We start from the raw sequence: 10,268 nt of genomic DNA on the forward strand, positions 1-10,268 counted from the left end.
AGATCCATCAAGAGGATTTTTTTCTTCTGTTTCCTTTAAAAAAAAAAGATTTATTTTTATCTTAACTTATGTTTGTGTCTGTGTGTAGGAATAAGCATGAGAGTCCAGGTGCCTGGGAAACCAGATTCTCTGAAGCCGGAATTAAAGGTGATTATGAGCTGCCCAACATGAGTGCTAAGAACCAAACTCTGCTCCTCTGGAAGGTCAGTGAACACTCTTAATTGATGGGTCATCTCTGCACCCCCTTTTCTCTTTTGAGATAGGGTTTCATGTAGCCAAGGCTGGCCTTCAATTCCTGACCTCCTTGCCTCTATCTCCAAAGTGCTAAGATGACAGGACTTTTACGTCACAGCCAACTTAACCGGCTAACTGCCTTCTTTCATTTTAAACAAGTACTTGGTAATTAATGTTGGCGAATAGCTCAGTTGGTAAAGTACATGTCTCACATAAGGCCTGGATTCAATTCCCAGCATTACACAATAAATCTAAGGCCATTAAATACAATTAATTGTGCCACTATCACTGTCCTTCCTTTAGGTACACTAAAATCTAAAGACTAGTCAATAGAAGTAATTTAAAAATGGCATTCTAGAAAACACACACACACAGAGAGAGAACAAGAACACTATGAGAAGAGGGATGTGACTTACAAGAGATAATTCTTTTCCAATTATGAAAATACTACTAGGTACAACTCTTGGCTCAAAAATCTTGAAAATGTGAATGAGCTGAATGCTTTTCTAGGAAAATAGAAAGCTTCAAACTGACTCAAGGAGAAAGAGAAGACCTTAAACAGGGCATAGTAGCACGGGTAAATCCCAGCACTTGGAGGGCAGTGGTCTGTGAGTTCAAGGCCAGCTGGAGGGAGGGAGGGAGGGATTCGAATAGATGAATAGACAGGTGAAGCTGGCCATTGTGGAGCAGGTTCCTCTGAAATTGAAACATTCTATCCTGTGGCGTGGGGGTGAGGCTTTAAACAAGAAGGTAAACAGCTCAAAATAGCTCTAGTAAGTTCTGAAACTGACCAGATGCATTAGGCTCCGCCCTCCCAAGAATAAACAACAGAAACTGCTGAGTCATACTCAGACTAGTGAGTTAAAAGACCTGGAGACCCCACCAGCTGCCCAGAAGAGGGTTAGAGCAATTGAGTCACTTGGAAAGGACACTCTCCAGCCTGTTGAGCTGCTGCAGGCTGTGCAGTGAGCTCCAGATCCCCAGCTTTGTGAGCTGTCTCCCATGCTGGGGTGGGCTCTGGTAATGCAGCTCTCTTGGAGTCATTTGTGTTCCTGTAAGTGATCCTTCATCCATATTTCTGTAAGTAACCCCAATAAGTCCCACTCGTTCACCAAGTTGGACTTTGGTGGTATCCATAGTTTGATCTGTTGTTGACTCCCTATCAGGGGTGTGTAGCCTCTCCCCAAGAAAGTTTTGTCAGGCAACAGTGGGCCTGGAGATTCCAAGTTTACATACTCAGCTGGTGGGGAGCAGCTGATTCTGACTTGTATACCTGCCTGCCCAGCTGAGGGCAGCTGACTCCTAGGTGCGCTTCTGACTCTCCCTGTCCCTTCCCACTCTTGGAGAACATTTTTTTTAGCCTTCATAGAACCCTACTAGCCAGGCTCCAAGAAATCAAGGAGAGGGAGAAACCTGGGGATGGCAGGTCTGTGGGTGAGCACTGAGGTGGATGGGAAGAAGGGACCAATATTCCAGTAGCTCCTTACCCCAGCATATACCTCGGGAGCTGCCCTCCACCTACTGCCCTGAGAATGACTATTGTTATTGAGAATATTCTGTCTAGTCTTGGACACCTACGCATGCGTGTGAAGCTTTCCCTGAATGCAAGCAAGAAGGTGACAGGGTTGGAAAGAAAGCTCAGCAGTTAAGTGCTAGCTGGGCCAGAATGAAGGCCAGAGTTCAGAACCCTGGAAACGCACAGAAATGCCTGGTGGGCATGGCTGCCTGCCTGTAATTCCAGCACCAGAAGGCAGACACACAGGACCCCCAGAGAAAGTTGGATTGCAAGACATCAGAGAGCTCCAGGTGTGAGAAACTCTGCCTCAGGGTCTAAGGTGGAAGAGTGTGGTAGGGGATGGCTCTTATCAACTAACCTTGGACCACTGCGTGTGGGTGTACTCAGACGTCCGTGAGTGCCACACATACAAAAATATACATATGCACACACATACACACACACGAAAAGGAAAACAAAGTGATGGAAGGTAGTATGGAATGAGAAGGGGAAAAAATGACAAACACAAGTTTTATTATCTACTCAGATTCCAGCCTGTATGCTGTACTCTGAGCACTGGGGGAGAACAGTCAGATTCTCTTTTGTGTTCCAGTTCGGACATAACCACTGCAGCCCTGAGACCCGCCCCCGTTTCTGCCTGGCTCTGCCTCCTTGCCTTTGCCAGACCGCCGCTCTCATACAAGCACTGATCTCAGGACGCCTGTCTTTGCAAGCCCAGCTTAAGGTTTTCTTTGGCTAGGGTTCTACAGACTGAACTCACTGGATGGATTTTACTCATTTATTATTTATTATGTTTAAGCTTTCAGGCTCATCTGAGCTGTGCCTCCGAACAATCTCACCTGTTGCTCCTGCGGAGACCTTAGATGGTCTTACTCTATGGACCCACTACCACGTGGACCCTGGTGGTTCCTACAGCAGACTCGCTGTTCACCGGGTGGTTATGTCAGCATCTCAGCTTCTCTTTGGTGAGCTGCCCTTCATCCCCCATGTGCTCCACTACTGCGTTCCTCGTGCGTGGAGACAGGCTCTAGTCCCACATCCTTTGTTACCATGACTGACCAGGAATGAATACGTGCATCCCTCAAAGTGAGCCACTGGAGTTTGTCACTGAGAGATTGGGGGGGTCCCCCCTTTTCCTTTCGGGATCATGTGCTAGGATGAAGCACTCTAAGAGACTGCAATCTCCCCTGAACTATGGATGAGAAAAGGGAGTTGGTGGCTCAGACTGACTGACCACACAGAGAAGAAAGTCCGCGCACAGAGGGAAAACAAGAAAATGCCTGAGGAACCAGAGCCAGGAGCTGGAGAGTCATCCCCACTTGCCTGAGAACCTGGATGTAGTTATGCCAAAAGCCCATTCGTCTCCCTTCTCCATAGTTACAGGAAGTGTTACAATGTTTTATTGTTTAAAATGAAACTGGGGGCTGGTGAGATGGCACAGCAGATAAAGGTTCCTGTCACCAAGCCTGATAACCTGGGTTTGACTCCACATACGGAAGGAGAGAACGGACTCCTCCAAGTCATTCTCTGACCTCTCTTCTAGGGCCGTAGTACACGCATACACGCACGCACACACACACACACACACACACACACAAATAATGTAATTTAAAGTAAATAAAATTGAATTTGCCACTTATAATAAAACCCCCTGGGGCTGGAGAGATGGCTCAAGGGTTAGGAGTACTGACTGTTCTTCCAAAGGACTTGGGTTCAATTCCCTACAACCACATGGTGACTCTCAACCATCTGTAATAGATCTGATGCCCTCTTCTGGCCTGCAGGTGTACATGCAGGGCACTCATACATGAAATATAAATAAGTAAAAAATTTAAAAGAAAGCCTCTTTCCCCCTAATCAATCAAAGTCTGCACTTCTTACCTAAGCTGTAGTTAAATATGGATTCATTCTGTGTACACTTACTGAGTTCAGTGCCAAGCACTACACGGGTGTTGTGCTAGGCATATGCAGGTTACACAGATGAACAAGATTCGGTCCTTTCCTCCAAGTAGCTGGTAATCTCCTGAGGCAAACTTGGGTAGAAGATGATAGGATCAAAACAGTATGGGAGACGTGGTTAAGAGCACACACTGCTCTTGCAGAGGACCTGAGTTCAGTCCCCAGTGCCCACTTCCGGGAGCTCATAGCCACATCGAACGGTGACTCCAGGGCTCTAATGGGATCTTCTGACCTGAGAGCGAATGTAAACCCCACATCTACAGAATTAAAATAGGTGGGTATGGGGGCACAGGTCTTCAAGTTGGGAGGGAGAGGGAGAGGATCTCTTTGAGTTCAAAATCAGTTTGATGTACATAGCAAGGCCCAGGCTAACCAGGGCTATAGAGTGAGATCCTGTCTCAAAATAAAACAAAAGCCAAGCAAACAACAATGGAGGAGGAGGAGGAAGAAATGACTCGGTAGTCAGGAGCATTTGCTGCTCTTTGAGACGACCCGAGTTTGAGTCCCAGCACCCACATGGAGGCTCACAACCATCTGTAACTTCAGGTCGAAGGGATCTGAAGCTTGCTTTTGGCTTCCACAGACACATGTAGTGCATACATACAGACATATGTGCAGGCAAAACATGCGTATACTCAATGATAATAATAGTAATGCAAAGCAAACATAAAGCCATTTGTACCTACTTTGCAGTTTGTGCTGCCAAAAATACATTATCGGAGATAGTAAGGGTGAGTGGGTAAAGGCACCTGCTCCAGACCTGGTAACTAGAGTTACCAGGAAAGAGAAAATGGCCTTCCACAAGTTGTCCATATGAACATCCAATTGCATACACCCATACACAAATGAGTGCAATTAAAAAAATTAAATACATTACTGGCCAGATGTAGTACCAATGCCTGTAACTATAACAGTTTCAATGCAGAGGCAGGAGAATCATGAGTTTAAAGTCATTGACAGCTACATAGCAAGTTTGAGGCCAGCTGAAGTTACATTAAAACATGTCTCAACATTTTATTTAAATTAAGTATTTTTTAAAAAACTGGCTTAAACCGGGCATTGGTGATGAACGCCTTTAATTCCAGCACTTGGAAGGCAGAGATAGGTGAATCTCTAAATTTAAAGCCAAGCTGGTCTACAGAGCAAGTTCCAGGACAGCCAGGGATACACAGAGAAATCCTGTCTTGAAAAAAACAAGAAGAAAAAGTTAGCTTTCTGATTTGTATTTTATGTGTATGAGTGTTTTGCCTGAATATATGTCAGTGCATCGTGTGTGTGCAGTGTCCCTGGAGGCCAGAAGAAAGCACAAGATCCCGGGGACTGTAGCTACAGATGGCCGTGATCTGCAGCAGCAAGCACTCGTAACCATTTAGCCAGTCCCAAGCTTACACATTTAAAAAAAATAATACTAGAAAAGCAAGCCCAGGGTGGCAGTATAGAAAAAGAAAATAAGGGGATGGAGGGGAAGATGGAGCCTCCAGGAGACAGAGGAGAGAGAAGAGCCAAGGAATTTTCAAGAACAAACAGCAAAAACAGGAACTCAGGCAGGAACTTGCGAAGGTGCAGTTGTAATCTGGAAGGAGCGGGGGCAAGCTCACATAGGACTGGAGCTGGTGAGGGCCCACTGGGGCTGCTAAGGTGGCGGCTCTAATGAGCCTGGCTGCTGTGGCCTGAGGTGTGACTATGCAGGGCGTTGAGTGGACACGAGCTCTCTGTGCTGGGAAGGAGAAGTGTGGGAGAATCCAGGAGCATCTTTTAAGATTGGAGAGAATCAACTTCTTAAACATAATCTACTTCCACAAGTCAGATACAAATAAGGCCTTGGGCCTGAAACCAAGCTAAAGAACCCTTACTTCCTCCTCCCCTCCCTTCCTTTTTTTTTTTAACTCAAAGTAAATTTAGAAGAAATCAATAGAGAATGAATTGGGTTCCATTTCAGTGTTGGCAGCCAAAAGCTTAAAGTGACTAACACTAAACTCACAAAACCAACGTACACACCCCAATACCCGCCCTCCTTACAATTCTCAACCTACAGCCGCGGCATCTCCTCAGCACCCTGGACAGCGACTCCCCTCTAGGCTCTCTTCACGCTCCACCCTGGACCACAGCACCTACTGAATGGTTAAGTTACTTCCTTTTCCTATGGGCACCGCTGCAGACCTCTGACCTCATCTGTGTGGGCTCTAACTCACTCATCTGACAATCCTCATGACTTCTGAAGCTTTTGGCAAGCATCAACCCGGCCATTTCTGTCACTTACAATGTAAAATAGGGGCTGTGGAGAAGTGCTTGCTGCAGAAGCTAAGACCTGAATTCAGATCTTCGTACAAAAAACTCAGTGTGGCAGTGTGCAACTACAATATCAGCCCTGGGAAGGCAAAGACAAAAGGATCACTGTCATTTTGTGCATTTCTGCTTAGAAGAGGACACTGTCAATCAATGGCCTTCCAGCCTGGCCAAGCTAGTGAGCTCTAGGTTCAGTAAGAGACCTTGTTTGCAAAAATAAAAAACAAAAAAGAGAAAAAAGAAAACATCTAACACATGTACACATAAATAAATATACACACACACATCTCACAAACACACATGCACACACAAAGAAACATCCAAATCAGTAAAATAATCCCTGAAGAATGAATGACCTCGTCCTCGTCCTCCTTTGAGCCAGACTTGTAGCCCAGACTTGTCTCAAACTTGCTGTGTAGCTGAGGATGATCTTGAACTTCTGATCTTCCTGCTCCCACCTCCTTCCTGCTGGGATAGTACTAGCAATCATACTCAGGGCTTGGTGCATGCTAGGCAAGCATTCAACAGATAGATTCCCCAGCCCAGCTGCTCAGAGGCGAAGTACACCTGTCTTTACGGGTGGCGCCATCTGACCAGCTCTCAGCTTTGCCAGCTTTTGTCTCTGCTCCTGTTCCACAAAAACTCTCAGTGAGCCCCATGAGGGCTCTGCTCCACTGGAAAGCACCGGGGACTGCCACATCCTCAAGTCTAGGCTCATGGGGAGTTTTGTAGACCCAGCTCAAATGCCACCTTTTCCATAAAGCCTTTCCCTGACACCCTCCTCCACCTCAATCCCATCAGAGCACAAGTCCTTCCTCACTATAGACTCTCAGGAGAAGGCAATAGCTCCCACAGCTGGGGATCAATGACCCACACGTACACTGATCCCTCATTACTTATACATCGCATCAGAAACACTACAAATGGCCATCTCCACAGAGTGTACTCTAGTTCACTATTAGAGGAATCACCAAATCAGATAAATTTCATGTAGCCAGAGTGATTTTCTAAAGTGAATTTTTAGAGGAGATTTTTGTTCGAGGAGTGCTTTGCATGCATGTATGTGCATTTCTGCTTAGAAGAGGACACTTAATCTCTTGGGACTGGAGTTTCAAACAGTTGTGAGTCATCATATGGGTGCTGGGAACAGAACCAAGGTCCTCTGCAAGAGTAACAAGAGCTCTCAACTGCTGAGCCATCTCGCCAGTGCCCAACCAGAGCAATTACCAACACTTACCATCATGTAACTAGGTAAACTGGTTAAATAAACTCAAGAATGAACTTGTAAAACATGATGGCTCCCTAGTCCCTTACTAGGAGGTCAGAACTCACTGTGTCTTCTCATCCCCATGGTTTGCTCTAGTTGAGCTCTGAGCATCACCGGCTTTACGTCATGTGCCCAGTGCAAAATGTCAGAGTCAAGCCCAAGGCCCACAAGTCCCTGTAGTTTTAATAAAATAGTGAACCTATGTCTATCCACTAATTATTTCTGGTACATCATCACGCTCACAACAATGCTACCAAGGAGGTGGAATGCTTCAATGCTGGAATGAGGAAGCTAAGGCACAGATTGGTCAAATCGCTTGCCCAAGGCCAAAAAGGCATCCAACAAATTGGTGCAGCATGAGGACCTCTGATGAATCACGGCCCCTAGTGTCACCCTTATGTGGTTCTCTCCCACACTGACTCACAGCCATGGCCAGATGGACAGCAGCAAGCTCTGTGCAAGCAGAAGTCAGATAAGAGGCTACCTTGAGGGACTGTGTATGTGATTTCAGGTGACATCCTCAGATCCCATAACCACAGCCACAGGTGATTCACTGACCATGGGAAATAGTGACCATGGCTAGTGTTGACATGCCTGGAACCCCAGCTAATTGGGAGACAGGCAGATTGCAACTTTAAGCCCAAATGGCAGATCATCTGCGTAGTATGTGCAAGGTCCAGAGTTCAATTCTCAGCACTGAAATAAACAAACAAATAAATAATTGCTATTCAAAGTTTCTAAATTCTGGGGGTGTTTGTTACACAGCAGTGAGTAACTAAAACACTTGACAAATAAGGATTTGAACACAGCACTTCCTGACTGACTCATATTCTATGCTACATTCCTTCTGGCTGAGAGTGGGATGTTCGCGGGAAGATGGGCCCACAGGGGCACTTGGTGAGTATTTGTTGACTATTTGTTGAATACACACAGATTTATCTGAGACACAGAAGCAAGAACACTACTATATCTGACGATGCTCACTACCCTTTACCAATCCTCCCTCTTTAACAGCGAGGCACAGAGAAGTGCAAGACAAATGTGTCCCTGCCACAGCTCTCTGTCCCCTATCCCACCAGTTATATTCAAAGCAGGCAAAATTGAAAAGCTAGCATAGTTTGGTGTGGTTTCCCCATCTGGCCCCCAACTTCCTGCCTGACCTACCCATGGCATATTCCCTCCCTCCCACTTGGCCCAAGAGCACTTCCCTCCTCTTTTCCAGGTAAAGCCCACACACAAGAAAAGAGGCAGAGAAGCTGAAGTCAAACGAGGGAGGACGGTCTGTGTGCTGCTAGATGGGCTTAGAAGCCTAGAGAGCTCTAAACTAGGTGTTTCCAGAAGGCCTCTGCCAGCAGGTGGAGGCTCTGAGGATGAAGAGGCAGCTGGAGGTGTCCACATTATAGTCCTCATTATGCCCCAGCAGGTGGAGAATAAAGGAATGCCCTGCCTATCTAACTCCCTCCAACCCTCCAAGAAGCCTGAGCCTGGGCTCTGCAGCTATAACCCCAAACTGGGTGCCTGCGGAACAGTTCCCCAGCCTGGTAAGGACCCAGAGCAGTCAACACAGTCGGTCTTCTGCTTCCCGGTCACCCCACACACTGCCTTTCTGTTCTGAGCACCCCCTCTCATGGTCCTGCAAACAGGCACACGCCTCCCAAGGTCACACACACAGGCTCCAGCACCTGGATCCCACACCCGGAAAACCATATGAGCCCCTCACCGCAGGCTCAACCACAGGGAGGGGACAGGCCTCACAGTTCTCCAGGCTGGCTGTAGGCAGTACACAGGCACAGGATCACACAACATGCAAGGCGATGGAGTGGAGCCCACACCTCCAGAGATACTGTGGGCACAGTCACCCGCACAGACACTGGGGTGTGGGGAGGCTGAAACACGCGTGCACACATATGAACACCTCCCGACGATCACACGTGCACACCGGCACGCACCGACAACCGTACAGGTGCCCAGCCAGGCCTCGGGACCAAGACCCTCCCCCATTCCATCACCAGCAGGTGGAAAGAATTGGGGTTTCAGGGCACTCCCCCTTCTCCCTCTCCAAAGTCCAGAGTCCCAGTGGTTTTTTTTTTCTGGAGCCCGCCCCCGCCCCCCAACAAGGCTAGGGCAGCGACAGGCGGGAGGGGGAGGGGAAGCCTGGTCTCAAACCCGTTCTGATTTTAATTCTTTAAATTAACCCCTTGGCTACCCAGAGCCTGGCCTGCCCAGAATCCCTCCCTGTTCTGGCGGCCTCGCGGCCTCAGGAGGGCAGCAGGAAAGAAGGCAGGGGAGGAGGGTGCAGCGGCTGTGGTTTTCCCTGCCTAGCCTTTCCAAGAGCAGTCCCGCAGCGCGCCCCAGACTTGCCCTTACCTCCTCTAGCCCTCGGCAAGGCAAGGCACCGCGGCCCTGGGCTGGGGGCGCAGAGGCACAGACCCCGCGTGCCGGGTCCAGACGCAGGGCCGCCACCGGGCCTCGGATCTCGGTCCCCACTGCAGCCTACGGTGGCCGCCGCCGCCTCCCAGTTGGGGCGGGGGCGGCCGAGTCCCCCAGACCCGCGCAGCAGGGAGGGGTTCGCGTTGCAATCACGGGCGGGGTACGCAGGGAGGAGGGGGAAGAGAGGAGGGGGCGCTCGGCCCGGGCGCAGCCAGGAGACAGGGAGGGAGGCGGCGGGGAGGTGGGGCGGAGCCGGCCCCTCCTCCGGGGCGGGCTCTCCAGCAAGCGGGGAGCGGCAGATGCAGCCAGGAGCGGCTGCGCCTGGACCCCACGTTTTCCGCAGAAGCTGGTGGCTTGGGTGGGGGATGGGTGCCGCCGGGCTGTGGGGAGTGCAGCCTTCCCCACTCCAGGGACCACCACCCAGGCATCCTGTGCCTCGGATCTTCCAGCTGTGGCCTCTGCTGCCCACCTTTAATCAGGGCCTATCCACCCTAGCCCACCCTAGAGGGCTTGGCCTGCCCTCAGTGGGAGCACATCTTGGATGGGTGGTTCTGAGGACTAAAACAAGGTTGGCAC

The sequence above is a fragment of the Microtus pennsylvanicus genome, chromosome 8, assembly GCF_037038515.1.
Source record: "Microtus pennsylvanicus isolate mMicPen1 chromosome 8, mMicPen1.hap1, whole genome shotgun sequence".
Taxonomy (NCBI): domain Eukaryota; kingdom Metazoa; phylum Chordata; class Mammalia; order Rodentia; family Cricetidae; genus Microtus; species Microtus pennsylvanicus.